General features: G+C 39.8%; 1 long non-coding RNA gene across 1 annotated transcript; it reads left to right on the plus strand.

Annotated features, from left to right (window-relative positions):
• The first annotated feature begins 4,242 nt into the window (after nucleotides 1–4,242).
• On the plus strand, nucleotides 4,243–17,818 carry LOC143124708 (uncharacterized). The gene is made up of 3 exons (XR_012987069.1): nucleotides 4,243–4,371; nucleotides 4,583–4,945; nucleotides 17,027–17,818. It is a non-coding gene; the product is annotated as an uncharacterized LOC143124708 (long non-coding RNA).
• Nucleotides 17,819–21,445: the final 3,627 nt, after the last annotated feature.

Raw genomic sequence — 21,445 nt, forward strand, 5'->3', positions numbered from 1 at the left:
TGATAGTAGCCACCATGGATACCCTAGCAACGACCTCAAGTACCCTAGAAACAGCCTAGCAACCACTTTCACAGTTAAAACCTAGCAACCAGCATAGCCATAACTACCCTAGCAACAGCCTAACAACCATGTCAAATACCCTAGCAACCACCGTAGCAACCAACATGATTGCGCTAGCAAATATCATAGTAGCCGCTTTATTTTGCATAGCGACAACCTAGCAACCATCTGAATTATCCTAGCAACAACCTAGCAACTACCACTATAATGTCAACCTAGCAACCACCATAGCAACCAATATGATTACCTTAGCAACCACCATAGCAACTGCTTGGGGCAGCCGTGGCCTACTGGTTAGCGCTTCGGACTTGTTACCGGAGGGTTGCCGGTTCGAACCCCGACCAGTAGGCACGGCTGAAGTGCCCTTGAGCAAGGCACTTATACTTTATTTTGCATAGCAACCACCATAAGTACGCTAGCAACACCGTATCAACCATATGTTAGTTATTGGTAGTTGATAGTGGTAGTGGTAGTTAAGTGTAGCTGGACTAAGTAGACTCTTAACGTTAGCTTTACTGAACTCAACTCGTGTTTTTTCTGGAGCTGCGTCCGTACTTGCTGTAAGTTTTATAGTAATTGTATGGGAGTTTCGTTTTGTTAAGGCATTTGTTTATGTAGTTGTCATGGTAGTTGATATTGTTTTCATTACGGACCGTCTGTTTAATTGCGCTTACACTGGCCTTGGTGTGGTGAGTTTTTAGAGGGGGTGGTTTACCGCGTGATCAATTAGGACTTTTAGCATTTAAAGTGTTTATTGTGCTGGAGCATCAGCGGAGGCGTCAGCGCTCGTGTGCAGCCGTCCTCGTGTCAAGACTTACTCGTGTGAAGACTTACTCGTGTCAAGACGAATCGTGTCTACCTGCGACGAGTCCACCGAGCAAGGACACAAGCAAGGCACCTCTCAGATAAGTTTCACTCTTGTCTCACCTTGTCTTAACGTTAGCTTTACTCTTGTTAGCTGACAATCCTTCTAATAATGTGCCTTCAACATATCCCTGTATCCGGTCAGGTTAATAAGCGCACTGGTGTTGAAAGGCAACAATCAGTTCAGCAGGCTTGTCCTACTTTTTCTGTGGGGTTGTGGAATTGCCAATCTGCAGTGAATAAAGCGGACTTCATTCCTGCTCTGGCCTCACAGTTATCTCTTCAATTGCTTGTGCTTACAGAGACGTGGATTAGGCCAGAGAATACTGTCACACCTGCAGCGTTGTTGACCAATTATGCTTTTTCGCATACCAGTCTGGTAGAGGAGGCGGGACAGGCTTTCTTGTCTCTGATGATTGGAGGTTTACACAGTTGCTGACTGCTCAAGTCCACAACTCGTTTGAATATCATGCCATCATGATAACTGAGCCATACAAATGATACTTGGTGGTTATTTATCGCCCTCCAGGACAACTTGGGAACTTTGTGAATGAGCTGCTATTCCAATGGATGCATGCCCATTATTAATCCTTGGCGATTTTAATATTCATTTGGATAACTCGTCTTCAATTGACTTCCTGTCCTTACTCTCCTCATTTAATATCACACGTGTCCACAGTCCTCCTACTCACAAGGCTGGTAAAGATCTTGATTTAATTCTGATACGTAACTGTAATACAGACAATGTTTTGGTTAATCCATTACATGTATCGGATCATCACTTTATCAGATTCTCTGTGCGTCTCCTGGATAACCCAGCAGCTCCTCCTCCGACAATTTAATTCCGGCGTAATCTCAGAAGCCTCTCAAGGGACCATTTTGCAACATTAGTAACATCTGCTTTACCTACTCCTAGCTCATTCTTGGCACTTGAGGTTAATGACGCTACAGAGACTCTCTGCTCTACACTGGCATCTTGTCTGAATGCAGCATGTCCTCTTTCCTCAAGACCTACTCGTTCTAAACCTCGCCATCCATGGCTGACGAACAGTATAGTCTCAGTACGAAAGGAACTTAGAGCTGCTGAGAGGAAATGGCGTAAATCCAGAGATGGAAATGATCTTAGTAACTACCAGTCTTTGCTATTATCCTTTTCATCCACTGTTACACTTGCAAAAAAGCCATTATATCAAAGCAAGATTGAGAGTGCAACTGACAGTAGAAAACGTTTTTCCACTTTCAAATCTCTTCTCAATCCTCCACCATCAACTAGTTCACTGTCAGCAGATGACTTTGCAACATTTTTCACTGAAAAAGTTGCTAAAATAAGTGCTCAGTTTGATGCTCCTATAAGGAGGGCTTTGCCTTGTGTTAGTATGACCGCATCATTGGACTCTTTCTCTCCTCTTGATGAGGAAGCAGTCTCTCAATTGCTTCAGCGAAGTCGTCCAACATCATGCCCATTAGATCCTGTCCCGTCCACTCTTCTACAGTCTCTCACCCGCTGTTCTACCAGCAATCACACATGTATTTAATGCTTCACTCAGTTCTGGAATAGTTCCTTATTCTTTTAAACAGGCTAGGGTTACACCTCTGCTAAAGAAAAGTACACTTAATCCAACTGAGGTGAAGAACTACAGACCTGTCTCCCTTCTTCCTTTCTTATCAAAGGTTTTGGAGAAAGTGGTCTTTAAGCAAGTTTGTGACTTTCTTCATCAGAATAATCTACTAGACCCTATGCAGTCTGGTTTCAAGAGTGGTCATTCTACTGAAACTGCTCTTCTGTCTGTGACTGAAGCATTGAGAGTAGCTAAGTCCTCTGCTCAGTCATAAGTATTAATTCTACTATTTTTAGCCAATAGAAATTCCTATGGTTTGCTACTAGACGTACAGGCTGAGCAAATTAATTTGCCGCCGCTAGGGTGCGTCTAGATTTATAGGCTAATGTCGACCAGTCATAAACACTAGATCTAATTCAAGACTCTTTTCCTTGAAGTACCTGAGTTGCCCAGTGCTCTCCGTTCTGTGGTAGTTTTGGGTCATTTAAGAGGGGTCTAAAGACATTCCTGTTCAACATGCACTTAGTTCTTTAAGCGCTTATGGTTTGTATAATATTGTTTTATTTCCATTAGGCTGTTGATTAATTTGACATTATTGTTTATTATTGATATTCTCATTAATATAGTCTTACCATGTCATTGTTTTTTATATTATTGATTGAATGGACACTATCGTTTATTATTGCTTTTCCCCTCATTTTCATTGCTTATTTTATTAGGCTATTTGTTGAATTGACATTGTTGTTTATTATTGCTATTCTCCTTAACCCATAGTCCCCATAACCATAAGATTTACCCTAGGAACAACCTAGCCTAGCAACCACTACAGTGCCAACCTAGCAACCACCATGATTACCCTAGCAACCAGCATAACAACCATCATATGTACCCTAGCAACACCATTGTAACTATCTCTGCATTCTGTTTTTACTCTGTATGATATTTTACATCACATTTTCATGCACTGGTAATTCCATGGAATCACAATTTCTAGTTCTTATTATTTTGCTTACCACTTTTTCCATACTCAATTACACTTGAACCGTTTAGACAATTTTCTTGTAGCCCTCTTGTAGGGTTTAAGAAAAATAAAGAAATACATTTATTCCTACTGTACCTGGTAGACCACTTTCTGACCGGTACCCAGTGGTGGAAAACTGATTGTTTTAGACATAAGTGAGATGAAGTACATAAAGTGGTCAATATTAACTAAGTTAGGTGTAACTATATACAGTACTTGAAATGTAATATAGTCTAGAGATAATATTGTATTAATATTAATAATATAATAAGTGTATTAATTAATAATCATGCATCATATCCAACTTTATAGCTATTCTTCCAAAAGGCTGGACAGAGAAAGATCTATGATGCCTTTCCAATAAAACCCTATGCTGGTAAGGCATCTGGGTAAACCTAACCACTTCTTGGCTACTGAGTTTACCAATCTCTCTCTAATCTGATGCCCTTTGAGACTGGGACTTTGTATATGGTCAGAGGCCACATAAGTCGGGGCAGGCACCAGAGTCCAAATTGCCGGCATCAGTTTTAATTTGCCATTAGACCTCTCACTGCTTCTGCTGCTTTTAAATATGACCATTCAAAATGAATGGACAAACACTGCATAAACACTGCAACATAGTGCTATGAAAATATGTTGCAAAAATGACAAAGATGTACAGGATGTGGTCTAGTGGTTTTCTTCTGCAGCTGTCTGCTAGGTAAAAGGAAACAGAGTTATACCCAGCAACTATTTCTCTGTGCACAGTGAGTGCATTAAAGACTGGTTGTTAGCTCACAAAGATCACTGGTACACACTTTCAGCTGTTATACACCATAATGAGCAACAAAATTAGTATGTGTTTATTTTTCTGTTTATGTCTGTCAGGTAAGAACACTTCAGAAATATTAATAATGATGTATTACAATTATTCATTGTCAGTTTATTATGGTTTATTACTGGATAAGCAGACTGAACAAAGCAGCCAGGCATGCTGTTTGTAAAATTGTATCGTATTCCAGACTGTATTTGACTTCAGGAGCTGTATGTTTTTTAAGTCGATTATGTCTGAAACTGTCCTGATGGTTCATTCTCACAGGGTCGGCCAGAGTGTGGGTGCAGCAGTGGACAGATAAGACACACTACATGGTTGGAGAGACGGCCGTTATTCACTGCAGTATTCTCTCGGACCAGAGTGATGTGGAGGGTTATGATATGAACTGGGTCATTTTTGACCAAAGAAATATGGGGGAAATAGTAGATTTGATAGATGTGGCAGCTTATGAACATCATGTCAGCATAGAGAAGAGAGATATCTTTTCTAAACTCACACTGACAAATCTTACAATGAACCACACGGATGAGCTTGTGTGTGATGCAACATTTCGGGTTAATGGACAGCTGACACAGCGTTTGGGGAATGGAACTATACTTCAGATTTCCAATGCAACTCAAACAGAAGGTATGTAAATAAATGCTAATAAAAGGACTATTGTACAATTAAGAAATAATGATACTTTTTAAATATCTGCCTGTGTCATCTGTTAATGTTCAAATATTTAAGGCGAGACACGGCAGGTTAAAACATTGTTTTTTCATGCACTGGCCAATTTCGAGATTATGGGCTAGTTTGCTAGCCTGGCCTCCACCTGCCTACGTACTTCCGCTCGATTTCTTTTCCCTACAGTAGTCCGTCTGGAATAGGTTAGAGGTGGATTTTGTCATTCGTTCTCATGACACAGTTTGCGTCGTTCAGTTCGCCAAGATGATTCGTTCTGAATCGTTCGTTCTTTCGCATTTCCGGTAGCCTACAACGTAGTTCAGCAGTGAAATGAAAGTCATGGAATGCAGGTTCTCAGCTCCTCGTTTGTGAAAACGGTCAACACAACACTGTAATTGTAGCGGCAAATATAGCTGCAACTTCATGATTATGTGTACTTTTAGACAAAACAGCAGTAGCTAATGTGTTCATTCACCTTGACATTACATATTGAAGGTAAATAGAGTAGACTACGGCTAGATCAGCTAATTTCTTTTTTAAAAATGTGTTCATTCATAAAGGAACAAACCCAGTAGGCTATGCCGACAAACATGTTTAAAGGCTTGGCAGAAAGATTATATTGATGAAAAGGTTTCAAGTCCCCATTTTGCCAAGGCTACAGAGCCATAATCACTCTGCTTCTTCTGCCAAGAACGAGTGACTGACTTAACGAGAACGACAGACCGAAGTGAAACAGGTGGGGAGTCTTGGCGTGAGAACGAACGAACGAATGAACGAGACAGATTGAAGAGACATTTATTAAAGGTCCAGTATGTAGGAAATAATGGAAAATAAACTGTAACCATTCCAAAAATGATCACCATATGTTGTCAGAGAGTAAGGAAACACGATGAATTGAAGTAATGGCTTATTGGACAGCATTACTCTAACCCAGGGGTCTCAAACACCCGGCCCGCGTCCGGCCCGCGACGTATGTCAAAATAATAATGTAATCCGGCCCTTGAGACTTTTTAATTGCGACAAACAACGATACTGATTAAAATAGACGATAGTTCCAAGTACGGTGACAAATCTCATTTGTAGGCTACTCTGCTCCACTATGTGCTAGACATCCAGAGCTTCATTGAAACCCAAAATCGGTGCGCAAAGTTTTCAGGAAATACTTGTATTAGCGAGAAACACAAAGACGTGCATTTGTAATGACGCGGAAGCGATGCAGGCCATAGTGTTGCATAAATTGAAGCAGAAATTAAGCAGAAATAGGCCTACACCAAATGTTGAAAAACGTTTACGTGTGATGAAGTCTTAGGTAGGCTATGTTATTCATCTATTTTAAATCTGAAGGAGAATATCCTTTTGGAGATTATGATCGATCGTCTATTGAATGGAGGTGCGTCTGCGTGTATACGACGGTGTCCACTAAGCATACCATGCTTATTGCGACCCTCTGCCCAACATAGCTTGGAGGTTGCAGTGGTAATCGTGATGATAGTGTCCGTAATGGACGTGGTACAGACAGCAGGGCTAGTAGAAATAGGGCTCTAAACTACAAAGTCACCCGCAATATGATGCGAACTTCTGGGTAGTCAGATTACCCGCGATAGGAACTGATTTGACCAGAATACTTTATTGTAGGCCTTGTGGTTTAGAAACCATATACATCTTAGGTGTTGGTATACATCGTAGGTGTTTTCCTGTTAATTTGTTATGTGGGTAATATGAAAAAAGGAAAGTAAACCTGCTCAAATATGTTCATCCAGTATTTACTGAAAAGTGCATAATTTGAGGTGCTTGCCATCCAGTGGCAAATTAGATGGGTAAATTTACCCCCTTCATAAACTTTTGTTTTAGTCAAAGATTTTTACATTTACAGTAGGACTTTATCTCTGACCACTTTCAAGCCATGGCCTTTTGAAATTTTGATATAAAAATCCAATGGTGTTGCTTTCTTAACCCTGACGCCTATAGTTTGCCAGGTTTAAAAAAGTTATGAGAGGAAAATATTTCACACACATACCTGTTTTTATGTTTTTCATTTGTTTTATAATTTGTATTAATATTTATTTTATCATTATTTTATTTATAAGCTAAGGTTGCTAGCACAGGTGTCTAAAACTAGATAAAAACACTTGCACTTTATGTTTGCAGTTTTGTGTGGTATTTGAAAAAAAGAACATTGCATTTTCAGAAATAGCCGGCCCTCCAATCAGATGACGTTAGCAGAATTGGCCCCCAGCTCATTTGAGTTTGAGACCCCTGCTCTAACCCGTAAAACCCCGTAAAACCCATGAAAAAAAGAGTTACGGGGCGGAATCTCTTGGAATTTTCGTTTATGTTTTGAACGATTAATTCTAGAATAGCGTACAATTGTACCAGTTCTCCCCTATTAATAATGGGCTAGCGCGTCCTCCTATTTGGGTTGCCAAATTAGCAAAGGCCAACTGTCAACAGCTGTCAGTTGTAGTCATGAACGCCTACGAGAGGCATGCACATTTCCAAAAATTAAAACAAGAAACAAATTAAGTGGACATCGGAGGAGCTTCCTGATATGGTGACGTTTTCGTCAAACGAAGAATATCAAGTCTGACGCAGCTGGCCATATTTCTCCACAACAGGTAGCCTAGGCTAAACTTCATCTGCATCGCTAACTTCAGCTATATATGTTTCGTTGGTTAGAGAGGTATTTTTTGTTTTCACTGTTTCCGTAATGTGTAGCTGGGTCATGGTTGGAGAAACGTTAAAGCAGCTGCAGGTCAACTAACGTTAGCTAAGTCTTCATTACATCTGGCAACCCAGAAGAGGCTCGCGTCTGGTGGTCTTGAGAACGTTCACCAGTGTTTTGATTTTGGCCTACAGAACGTTCGGTTACAATCCTACAAATCGCACCTTTAACCTGCCATGACACAGAAAATACAAAGACAGCATGCATTTACCATTAGACAGATATTTAAATGTAAATGCCAATATTAAAATGCAAAATGGAGTTGTTAATGTAAACCATTATCGTTATTTTTTAACGTATGCTCTCCCACTAGTCTCACTAGCCCATTTGTTTTTTTTCATGGAAACGGTTGCTATGCTTTCATGCCTCTCATTGGCTAATTCGATGAGAACGTTTTAGAAACAATACAGATAACAGCATACGATTAGTTTGGGTCTCGCCTTAGGAAGCTGGGCCATAGGCATTCACAGCAGCACTAGGTCAGTGTGATTCAGCGACGAACGAAAGAACGAACAAGAACTGGAAAGGCGAACCAGTTCAGGTCGTTCATTTTAAAGACCCGTTCAAAGGAACTAGTTCGTTCGCGACCGACCCACCTATAGGTTGATTCGCCCTCGTTTACTTCGGCAGTTCGCCGCCGAACCAACCAGCCGAACAGGGCGTTCCTGAGAGCGATTATGTTACACAGGCATGGTGTTTCAATTACTACGTCCCCGCCCCCGAAGCAGACCGCTTGGAATACATCAACGTAGGGAGCGAAAGGGCTTATATACTTATGAAATCTTTAAGCAAATGTGAATAAAAGGCACAAATAAGGTTGGTGTGTTATTTTAGCTCTTTCTAGTTTAGCCTATTAACAGGAGTGTCACGAACGAAATCACAGTCGAGTAGGATGTTCTATCGTCAGCTAAACTTTAGTCATACCTTCATTTTGTCACTTGAAATACGAACGTATTCCCTACCACTAATGGCGGCCTTACATTGTACGATTTTGGTCTGTTTTCACCATAGACTGTATATATAGAACTGGACAGTGTGCCGTCTGTTAAGAGTGATGCGAGCGTTAGTCCAGAGCCCCCTGGTGGCTGGCTGCAGTACAATGTGTAACTCCGCCCATCCCCATGTATTTCAATGGCCAAGTAGCCAACTTTCCGTGTCACTTTTCTCACCTAAAACTATTTTTGTATCAACAACTTTTTATTCGAAAAAATAGTTTTCAAGATGCTTCAATACACACAATTTTTCTTTTCTCGCTGAAATTATTTTTTTTAATGTTATATTAACAAATCTAAAAAGGGCGTGTTTACACCTATGATTGACAGCTGGCTGGCTGCAGACACGACGCTTTGTCCATGATGTTTTACCGTCTAGGCTGCAGACACTACCACGTCATCGCTCACTTATTTTAACGACACCTGATTTCGACACATAATCTAACCTAAATAAGTGTTGCTGTTATCATTAGGCTATATCTTATCACAGTCTGACTAAATACATATTGATAAGTCATACATTGTGTAGTTGTTTGTAAGAGACATCGTTGTTAGTTGTGACCGATTCTTTGTGAAAAAAGATATGTGCTGTTCTTTCGTAGATGCTAAGTATATTAGCTCATAGCATGCTACATCATGCTAGCATTAGCCAGTTGATAGGTAAAGTAAAAGGGCTCTGCTATATTGATCCGAAGTGACGTTAGCCATAGTCACCATCATTTACAATCCTACTTGTTTCAAATGGTATAACGTAACCAGCGTTTGCCGCCATCATCGTTGCAACTTCATTTGAATACACTTTGTCACTGGAGAAGGCGATGTTAAGTTTCATTAACGTTAACTCTTGCTTAGTTTTGCGAATGGCAATAAACGCCACCTAGCCTGCTAGGTCGACAACCTCGGTATGCCCATTTATGAATCAGCCCGACAAATAACGTTACTTGTGTTTTAGTGAACACATTATTGGACCATAGCTTAACGTGAGGAGGGATTCAAAGTTACAAATGGCCAATTTGCTTAGTATGCTCAGAACAGCGGTATCTGAAAATGCCTTAAGGTATCGTTGTTACCTGCGATTGCACTGCTGGAGAAGCATTTTGCATTGGTATGATTTGATCAGGTCTTGCCAGTGATGTGTAAATCCTCCCGTAGACGTACATCATTTCAAAATAATACGTCTAAATTGAAAACTGTAACAACTCATTGATAGGCTCTCTCAATATGTCTGTAATCGTATGCCTCTACCACATGCTTGCTAGTCTTTCACCAGAGAGGGTGCTCCATTATAAATCAAAAATGTAATACAGCCTTCAAGTCAGCTGTAAAAATATGAGAACATGGACCTACTACATCAGGATACTCTGTAAACATTTTACACATAATCAGGAAACTACTTTGCTGTTCAGTGTGTGATGTGTTTAAAGTGGTACTACGTTTAAAGAAACATTTTTATTCTTTGTTTCAAGTGCATAAGAAAATACCACATTATGATGATGATGGTTATGTTTACCCTTAACAAATAGAAAACAATATAATACTTAAAACAGGGATCAATCAATAGCCTAATGAAATAAACAATGAAAATGAGGGGGGAAAGCAATAATAAATGATAATGCCCATTCAATCAATAATATAATAACAAAAACATGGTAAGACTACATTAAGGAGAATATCAATAATAAACAATGTTAATCAACAGCCTATAATGAAAATAAAACAGTACTACTGCATACAAAACATAATGTATAAGAAGTGCTTAAAAGACCAAAAACTATCACAAGAACAAAGAGCACTGGGCAACTCATTCCACTAACATGGAACCACTGAGGAAGAGTCTTGAATTTGACCTAGCGTTTAAGACTGGTCGACACAACAGACGCTCATCAGAAGACCGCAGTGGGCGGTTGGGGATGTATATCTTGATCATTGAATTAAAATAACAAGGAGCAGATCTAGTCAGTGTCCTATAGGCCAAAGTGAGAGATTTAAATTTAATTCTGGCTACTGTAGGGAGCCAATGGAGAGTAACTAGGAGAGAAGTTACGATGTGTCCTCTTTGGCTGATTGAAGACCAGTCATGTTGCAGCATTCTGAATGATATATCACACAAAAGAAATAAAAAAAACATTCAATATTGATTTAGTATCAACCAATAATTATTCTGATATTAATATTCTTGTAATGTCTACATCTTTGTGTAGGCTACAGTTAAATACTAAGCAATGGCCTCTGACTTAAATACCAAGGCAGTTAAATGACCGTGGTATGGTACAGTCTACGTGATACACAGGACTACACAGTAAACCCATTTAAAAAGCATCATCATCATCAGTATACCCATTTAAAATAGGCAAGGATACGTATTTAATAACATTTGGGGTTGCTCACAGTATACCCACCACTACAACTAACTAACTAGACTACACCACTGGTTAAATGGCGCATTGCAATTTACAATTTGTGTGAGTTCAGGGGCATACAGAAAGTTGAAGTTTGGGTGACATCAATAAAGAAAATAGAAACAAAGGGATGTTCTGAGCAGCGGCAGACCTTTCTTGGTGCCACGCAAGTTATTGAAAGTCATGTGTTTTCAGAACGTAGTGGTGCTGTGCCATGTCCCATGTATAAGGGGCTTCAGGTTGATCCAGTGACGGTGGGTGATGTCAGGGAGATGGATGTCAGGGGACTTGGAGAAAGGGGGAGGACATGCCACCTCAGACCACTCCAGCCAAACCACTTCACGTAGGCATTCCCTTGCTTGCAGACTAATGTAGACCATGGAGACCACCTTGCCGCCACCTCCAGTACATTCAGCCATCACCCATATCTTACCTGCAAAAAGGAAAGTTACAATAAAGTTAGTCAGACAAATGTACAACATTACAAAGCATCTAATCAGGCACTCAACACCACTAGACAATACCAATTAATTAAATATATGTGTGCAATAAACTTCACAGCCTACCTAATGTTAACTACACATTTAAATATGTGGTGTGAATGTTATTAACTTGCGTCAGCTTGAAAAATAACGTTATCAGTATGACTGATCATGGACGTTAGATGACAAACTAAGGTCTTTCTCAAATGTTCACCGATATCCCTGGGAAGTGACTGAATGAGTTATTGTGATGGCTGTTTTGCCCACTGTAAGCTAATAAGCTACTATATTGCTGGAAAATAATAGCATAGTTTAACCTTACAGTAAAGTTATCAATCGCTCGGCTGCTTGTTGTTGTCTCTGAATAAACCAACAAAGAGATAAAAAGCAGATAACCTACCTTGAAAAGTTGGGCTGCATCCTAGTCCAACCGCAGACTGGCTAATCATGTCAAAAGATTGATAGTGACTGTGAGCAAAGCAAAGATCCTTGATTAACGTCACTGCTCATGCTTCTGCATGCGTGGCAAGAATATGGGGTTGTCTCAGCACTGTTAGATCTGACACAAACAACAATTTACTACTTTTACCATGCTAGGTAATAATACAAATAATGAAACAAGCATTTAATCAATACTGAGCAAACTATATCTTCATTTCCATCCTTACTGTAGAAATGAAGTGGCCATGGGAACATAGAAACCATGGGGATGCACTAAATTTGGGCCATTCCAAAATACCTTTTTTTCTTTAGCAGCCAGTTGACATTGAAGTAGGGAAAGGACAGTCAATTTAGCAGAATCAGCACCTTAATTAATATCATTACCACCTGGGTCTGCTGTGAAAAAATGGTCCTTTGGCTCATATCCGTATCACAGGTTTGGGCCAAATCAGTGTTTTGTATTTTAAACGCATCTCCTGACTTCCAGTTGAGTTGCGGAAATCGGACCTGGGACAAATCTGTAAACCGGTGATAAAACAGCATTACTAGCAGAGCTGAAACCTCTATCAGGAGCAGACCTGGCCCACATTCAGATACCGTATGTCCGCTACATGCGGATCTAAAGGCTTTTATGCGGATCCGGCCCAAAGGAAATTGTTATCTGGATTGGCTACACAATAAGGTTTCCATTAGAGCACACGCACGTTCAATGAATGAGTGAAAGCGGCTGCCTTGTCTTGCAATAAACACCTGAAAATTCCGACACTTTTTCAACTACATGAAACTTCACAGTGAGCCATCAAATACCCCCTATATTTAAGTGCCCATCAGTCTCAACACTTAGCTATATAATAAAACAGTCCTAAAGTCAATTAAATCCCAAACCAAACCGAAAATCATCTGCTTTTGATAGCCTGGTATGCCGCTCCAAACGAAACGCATGTCTCACAATAAAACGCACAATGTAAGAAATAAAGGTCTGCCTCACATACAAGCCTGCCCCAAATAAATACCTGTGCTTTGCACAGCCTAAGTAAATAGCAGACCCCGGACATAATTTGAGGATTTACAGAAAGTGTGCAATCATACAATGTTGGACGCCTGGCGATGCTCTGGCTGTCTGTGCCTCTGACACCGCTGCCTCATTTGGATGGTAACTCGACAGGTGAGCGCGAAGATTGGATGTCGTGGAACGGTTAATTTACCATCTACGGTGTAGAACACAAAGTATTACCATGAGTTGTGGACATAATTGTCCGCTCAGACTGGCTGTTCTGTGCGTTATCTTCCATTTTCGAAACAGGGTGGCTATTGAGGGCTCTGGCTCCAGTCATTATTGTGGCTACTGGCTATTATTGGCTTGATTTGGTCATGGGCCAACGCTATACGTTTAGAGCACCTACTACTGGATGAGATGGCAAACAATAGAATAAAAAACAAAGTAATCATAGACTGTAAAACTGCGCTACACATGGCACTAAAAACCGAATAGTTTGTTCGACTACAGATATTTCACAACATGTTCGACTGCATATTCTAATATCGAATAAAAAGTGACAGCCCTAGACAAGTATTGCAACAGCAGGATGGCAGGCAGAACGCTATTCATTAGAGCCGCTGTTAACCAATGAAATTAAGTTGCGCTTCAGGGCGACTCCAGTCGCGTTACCGAGCAACTTTTTCTTCTTCCTGTTACGTAGCAAACAAGGTATGTGCATTATTGCCACCCTCTGAACGGGAGGACAACTCTCTTTTTACAGAATATCCAATAAAAATCGACGTTGGTCCATGCATCATTTCCAGCTTTGGAACTTGGCGCATGGTCAGAGCTGACTGGCGCTGGATCCGAGCCCTAATGTGGCGTGGAGTCCGAGTGGGGTCGCCCGTTTGGCTGTAGCCGCTGGATAGGTACCCGCCCACCAACATGTACGCGCATGAGAGCTTGTGCCCAACACGGATTTTCGTGCACGGAGCTGGTTCCAAATGCTAGGGTGACCAGATTTGGGTTTGTGAAAAAGAGGACACTTCAGTGGGGGGGGGGGGGGGGGCGGGGGTCACCATGGTGACTATGTATGATAATGAGCTTGATTGGCCGGCCCAACGCTATACAGAAAAACACTGCCTCAAAAGACTATTTTGAACACTTGAAAGTTTTCAATGTGCAAAAACAATAATTACAATAAAAGCGAGCTCTATACGCGCAAGATATATTTGGATGGCAACCCATCTTTAATGTTGCATATCTCTAAATTTGATCCAAGGTGTTTCTGAAAATACAAACTGAATCTTTTACAGTAGCCTAGCTCTATAATTTTGAACAATCTGTTTTTAGAGCTTAATAATCCTGACCTGTGAAAACAGTTGTGTTGATGGGGACTGATGTGGATATGTTGTCCATTTTCTTATATCTATTCAATCATGTCTGGTCTATTATTAGGCCTACCTCTTTTCAATCCATTATTATTAGATATTTTTTTTGTAAAGAAATAGGCCCACATCTATCCCTTATGTTATGCCAACATATTTAATTCACCTGCATATAGGCTACAGTAGCCTAGATAGAGGATTATTGACATCTGCTGTTGTCAGTGTGCAGGCTATCCCTTAAAGGCAGTTTAAAGGGATAACCAAAGTGCAGTTTCCTACCCAAAGCTAGAAAGTTGCTAGGTCGGCAATCGTCCAGAGAAGGCCGCTCAGACAATGGCAGAAGTGTTCGTCATGTTATATTTTTTACAGTCTATGGTTATGAGTTGATGTGCCATCAAAATGTTTTTGGAGACGTAATGTTAAGGTCATGTAAAAACTCTGTCATGTCAGGCACTCAGCTTCATGTTGATATCGACCGAGACAAAAACATGGAAATTTTTAATTCGTCAGTGAACTTACACTAAACAAGGAAGTTTGCGCTATTGAGGTGCTGACTGACCAATCAAATGTTTGAGATTACTATCGACCAATGACGGTAGGTCAGGCTCAACACCCTACACTTTCCACTCAATGCAAAGCGAACTGTAGGGGGAGGGCGTGACTAGTATGTGAATGAAAGACATATAGGCTATCCATGAATGAAACATGAATGAAAGAGAGAGCAATGCAAATTTGCTGTAAACACGTTTGAGGCTAGAATAAACAAAATCCCGGACGACTTTGAAATTCCGCCCGGACACATTTTTAGGTTTCAAAAAGAGGACATGTCCGGGCAAAAGAGGACGTCTGGTCACCCTACAAATGCTCCATGCGTTCATAGCAGGGCTTTGAACCGATTTTTTTTCCCCAATCGGTTCTTTCCTAACAGAAACGGAATTATAACGTTTCCGGTTATGAGTTCCACCAATAAATTGACGTTCCCGAACCGGTTAGAACAAAAAAATACTGTTCCCGGAACGGTTAATTTCGTTCCTGTCAGCTGTTTAATGCTATAGAATTATGTCACATCTTTCTCATCCAGCTTAAACCAAATGTAATAATATTACAACCATTATTACATAATATTATATTATTAATAATAATAATAATAATTAAATAGGCCTACAATTATTTCAAATGTGTAGTTTATTGTTAAAAGAGAAAATTTCCACACAAACGTAACGACATTAAGACACATGGTTATGTCACTCGGGCAACAACAAATTGCAACTGTCGTCGGGGGAAAGGCCAGGCCTAATCAGGGGCGCCTGCAGGAATTAATGCTATGGTACACACACCCATCACCCCCCCCCTCAAAAAAAATCACTCGTGAACAATATTTGTCCGTTTTAGGTCCGTGCATTGGTCAGCAAAAAAGTACCCTACATAGCATAACAACATCCACATGCAATAATACAACGACAATGTCTACAATGACCTATTCATTTGGACAACTTGATACAGCCCTATACAGGCTAAAGTTACCTTTAGTTTTGTTCTAGCGTAACGTGACGTCTGGCTTTAGCGCAGTCTAACGTTCTGACAAGCACACCAATTGCCTACCTTGCCCATCTGGAATAACTCCTAGCTTTGCTGCCTCCATCCTTTCTGTTTTCGTTGTTTAAACTTGTGATATCCATGATGAGTATTGAGTTGGTGAATTAGCTCAACATTGTGTGCTGATAACCATATATAGATAGCCGAGTAAAAGAAAACAAGTAGCCTATTGCGTGTCTGCGTGCGTATTCTCTCTCCTGCTCAAACAAAATGTGTGCACGTTAATTTTGATAACGTGTTCACTAACTTTACGTAATAGATGGTAAATAGCCCAATGGCATGCAGCTAAAGGGATACTGTGCATACTTGGGAAGGTATGGTAGGCCAATTTGGTGTGAATACACACACACAAGGGAAATGTTCTGTTGTTGAGTAGCTTGATGGTACGCACAGTGCGTACGGACGTACACCTGCAGGCGCGCCTGGGCCTAATGTTCGCTAGTCCATTATTAACGTGGAGTCGACAAATATAGCTATTGATATTGTGTTTGGAATGAGCGTTTTAATTAACGATGGATCGTAATTCACCTCTTATTTAAGATGTGGAGTGGAGACTTTGTAATCCATCGCTCTCTCTCCATTCAGTCAGCGAATGTCTGATGTGATGTCACACAGGAAGTGAACCTCAGCCTTCATGGTAACGTGCGCAGGAAAATAATGACTTTTTTTTTTTTTAGTTAATTAGGCAACGAAAACTTTGAGGAACGAAATAAAACCCGTATTAACCGGTTACCATTATTTTAAATAAGTGTTCCTGTTCCAGAACATAAAAAATAATAACGTTTCCGGTTTCGTTTCTGTTCCCTGTAAAATACAAAAAGTTCCCGGTTTTCGTTTTCGTTCCTTGAACCGGTTCAAAGCCCTGGTTCATAGTGATATCTGCTAGTTAAAAATGTTACCCTATTCACCTGTAGTGTCTCGCCTTAAATCGTTAGGATACAGCATCTGGCATAATATTTTTTTGCTAACAAAAATGTGCAGTCTCAACTCACTCAGTGGACCTGAGTAATGTTTTCTTGACTTTCCTTTTTTTCTGTTGGCAGGACCTCCCACATCAAATCTGACAACATCGTCCTCTCTTTCCTGGATTAATTATTTGCTTTTGTCTGTAAATATTTTGATCTTTGTTGTAGGCACCATCATCTGCATTTCTCTGGTGCACAACAGACGGTGTAGATTAGCTGTGAAATAGTCCATGTCTTGTTTGCTTTTCTTTTTCAATTCTTGTAAATTATACTTATTCTTAAAGTGTAACTCCGGAGTAAAAACAACCTAGGGTCTATTTACGGTAGTTAACAAGTTTAAACATTTGATTGAGAGCAAAATTACGTTAATTAGTTGAGTTTTGAGCAAGACTGAATGGGCTTATAGTGAAAGCTAAGGGGGCCACATCCAAAAATAAATGCTATTTTATATCACTGACAAAAAATATAATTACACTTCTGTGGTAGTGTGGTGAGGGTCCCTACAGACATAACTGAAGTATTGTAAACTTGAAAAGTATACAGAGAGGTTATAACAAGACCTGTTTCTGAAGGAAAGAAATGGCCTGGCTTTGTGTTCCAGTTGTGTCAAATCAGCAGGCGCGTTCGATCTTGCAGCGCTGAGCCAGGTCTACACAACACTGGAAGCAGTCGAACACGCCCACTGATTTCAACTTGTTAACTACCGTAAATAGACCCTAGGTTGTTTTTACTCCGGAGTTACACTTTAACCCAGAGGTGGTTCCGAAGAGTCATGGGAGAGAAAAGGTCTGGAGCACATGGACAACTCCTCAACGGTTCTCTTATACCACTTCAATGCATTTATATGTAAAAATATGTCTTTTCCCGGAGGACACAAACTTTTTAATATATATATATATATATATATATATATATATATATATATATATATATATATATATATATATATATATATATATATATATATAATTTACTATGTAATTTATGTAATTAATTACATACTCTGTGATGAATTACTCTAAATAAATCGTGTGCATAAAATTTTACTGTGAACGTATTTTAAAAATATTTCAATTCAAATAAACTTTGGCAAATGAGTGATTCAATGAATAACCAACATTATAGAGTTTCATTAAACAGTTTGTTGTGTCGAATTCTGATCAACTGAGCCAAACTCAGTTGAATGATTCTGACAAAGTGAAAGAATACTGAAGTAGTAGTCGGGTCATAATGTGAGGACCATCCTCTGGCAACAATGTTTTGATGATTGATTTGACCTCTATGGACCCTTTAGAAAAGATTTAGCCCCCATGTCCCTCACAAAAATCCCGGCATTTTTTGCTAGAGAGCCAAATTCAAAATGGCGCCCGGCGCCATCTCTAAAAAATAACTTTTGATCTGGATGACCTAGAATCATGTATGAAGGCACTTTTTCATACAAGTCAACCATGAGGATTCCAAATCTGACACCATTTTGATATTACAACTTTGTTTTGACCGCGAAATGCAAGATGGCTGCCATCTAGTAAAGTGGTTCTCAACCTTTTTAGGCCGTGACCCCCCAAAACAATCATATTTGGACTGGGGACCCCCCAATTTGTCTGGGGGTCATCCCTATGTTCCCCGGGTGACATAGGACCCTGTTTTTTGAAAAAAGGGTCCTATGTTCCCCGCTGCTTCCAAGTAGACTGCAGCCGCACGGCAAGGCGCGGGTTGTTGTTGCTCCGTGCCCACACTTTGTTTGTGATGAGGGAAGGAGAGGGGGCGCCGCGAACTGAAGTTCTTTGCACAGAGGCGCAGTGCGGAGCCCAGTGCGATATAGTCATGTTTAATTGATTTAATTGAGAGACTTAAGTCTTGTATGTAACAGTGAAGGAGGTGATCTAAAATAGCCTTTGGTTGAGCTGTCGGAAGAATGGAATTAATTTTAATGGAACAAAGAGATATCAAACTATACTGGGCTGTAGACCCAAAGGGACATTTTTGGATTATTGACGAGTCAGACCAAAGGGGCTTCGGAGCAATGCGCAGTCCCCCCCTGCAGCGTGCCAGCGAACGGAAAAATGAACAAAACAAACCAATTAAATATCAACTTAAAAAGGCATGTAGTTGTAGCGTGTTTCTTCTGTGAGAGGTGCAGCTCGTGTGTGTTGCGGTCCTCAATTTACAGTGGGTCCCCGTTAAGTTTGGATGGGTTCCTTCATGAATCACGCACCCCATTTTCTCAGCAGAAATGGCACAAACTGCAGTTGACACAAACAACCACAAGGTGTCACTTGGGTGCCACTACTATTTTTGATGCGACTGACTTACTGCTTCCATGACGCAGCGGGGGCACGGGAACTTAAATTGATCACGGTAGTTTAAGCTTACACTTGACAAAACATTCTAATATGAAAATGTAGATGCAATTGTTGTAAAACGGTGCAGCTCCTTTAAGAAAGCACCGTGTGCAGGGATGGAGAGAGAGAAAGCGAGAGGGGATAGGCCTATGTGTGTTAGAGCGTGTGGAAAAAGTACATGCTGTTGAGACTGGAGCGAGTCATTCAAAATAATGCAAAAAAAAAGCAATTATCCTCATTCATTGCAACCAAAGCATGCCTGCTTGCCGACGTTCAAACGAAAAATATATCAAAGCATACACAAATGTGGTATATGGCAATATATGTCAATCACATATATGATTTATATGTCAATGTATGCCTCACACATATAGGTCACATATATACACATACATGTCAAATATATTTCAAAATATAGCAAAATTGGCCGTTTTTATATGTCACATATTTTCCCAGATATACAAATATATTACAAATATATGTCAGTTGCATATATGTTAATATATGATAAGTTATGTATTTGTATGCATACTAGGGATACCAATATATTTGCACTCATATAAGGTAAATATATTGCAAACATATATGTAATGTTCTGCTATGTCACATTTATAGAAATGTCACAATATATGTATCAGAAATATAACATAGTTGATGTTCCAAAGAAAACACACAAAATATTTGTTTAACCTTTTATTAAAGTTTAGTTTTTCCACACAAACAGTGAGTACACTCTCCAGGTAGAAACTTGCTTCCCCTTTATGGAAGTGGAACACATTGATTTGGCATATGATGCACTCAGTGTTCTCAGGGCAGCAGTCCTCACAAATCACCACCTGCAAACAGGGAACAGAGAAGATTAATATGCTGTAAAACACACAGAACATGAAAAGACCATCACTGAAGCACTACGACCTTCACACGCATCTTTAATAATAAACACACACCTTGGCACAAGTAAGCTTAAATAAGGGCTATGAGATGAAGAACATGTAGCCTAATGATCCATACATCAGAATACTTTGACAAGATTTGGGAAAGATTCTTGAAAGATTGGAGTCTTTTAACTAATGTCCCCCATTCAAGCTTTACTCAAAAGACTATCTTTCAAGAATCTTTCCCAAATCTTCAAAGTCTTCTGTTGTAAGGATGGCTTAACACTACCCTTCACAAACTAAAGATCCATTTAGGTCTACTAACATTCACGTTAGCCTGCATGGTTATTAGCAGCCACTTTAAATATAAGTTAGCTGCTATAGCTAGGTTAGCTAACTTACTCCCACCTGATATTTCATTCAAACTAAAACTTATATTCATAACGACATCTCAGACAGGCTTGTTGTTGGATATGATGTTAACTACCATTCTAGATATTCCACATAATGGAAAAGTTAACATTAACAGCTAACATCGCTAACGTTAGCAATATTAGCTCGCTAACGTTATCGATAGCTAATTGGTAACATTAACGTTAGCTAATTCTAACATGATGGTTAGACTGTTAACAAACAGATTTGGTTAACATTACATTATAAAAACAATATTTTCTTACTAATTCCCGTTTACTAAAGGCTTTCTTACCTTGGATATGATGACAGCAGAGTTTGTACGGCTTACACAGTCGGATGCATGACAAAAAGTGACTGTTGAAAGTCACCATGGTTGGAGTTCAAACGTCAGTCCAGGGTGGGGGATGGGTATTGCTGTGTGCGCATGCGCATATCAAGATGCGATAAGCATCCGTTATATTTAAAGTAGCTTTGGCCTCACATTTTTCATGCACATAGTGCAACCCAAAGCACTCCACACAAAACATTGACACATAAGGCAGCATAGTCGACACCATATCTGTGACGCCAAGACATAAACAAATATATTCACACTGTTCTCCATTTGGAAAATAAGTAATGTAATCTCATGGATATGTATGCCACCATATATGGAGACTACAAATATGTCTGCCACATATTCACACATAAAGTTCTCCATATAATTAGAAAATAAGTAGTGGAATCTAGTGTATGGATATGTATGCCACCATATATGGAGACTACATATAAGTCTGTCACATATTCACACATAAACTTCTCCATATATTTGGAAAACAAATAATTGGATCTAGTATATGAAGATATTTAGCATCTTATATGGGAAA

Source organism: Alosa pseudoharengus, unplaced genomic scaffold, assembly GCF_046254945.1.
Source record: "Alosa pseudoharengus isolate Yale_2024_CS ecotype anadromous, Long Island Sound unplaced genomic scaffold, YU_APseudo_1.1 YU_APseudo_1.1_scf_15, whole genome shotgun sequence".
Classification (NCBI taxonomy): domain Eukaryota; kingdom Metazoa; phylum Chordata; class Actinopteri; order Clupeiformes; family Clupeidae; genus Alosa; species Alosa pseudoharengus.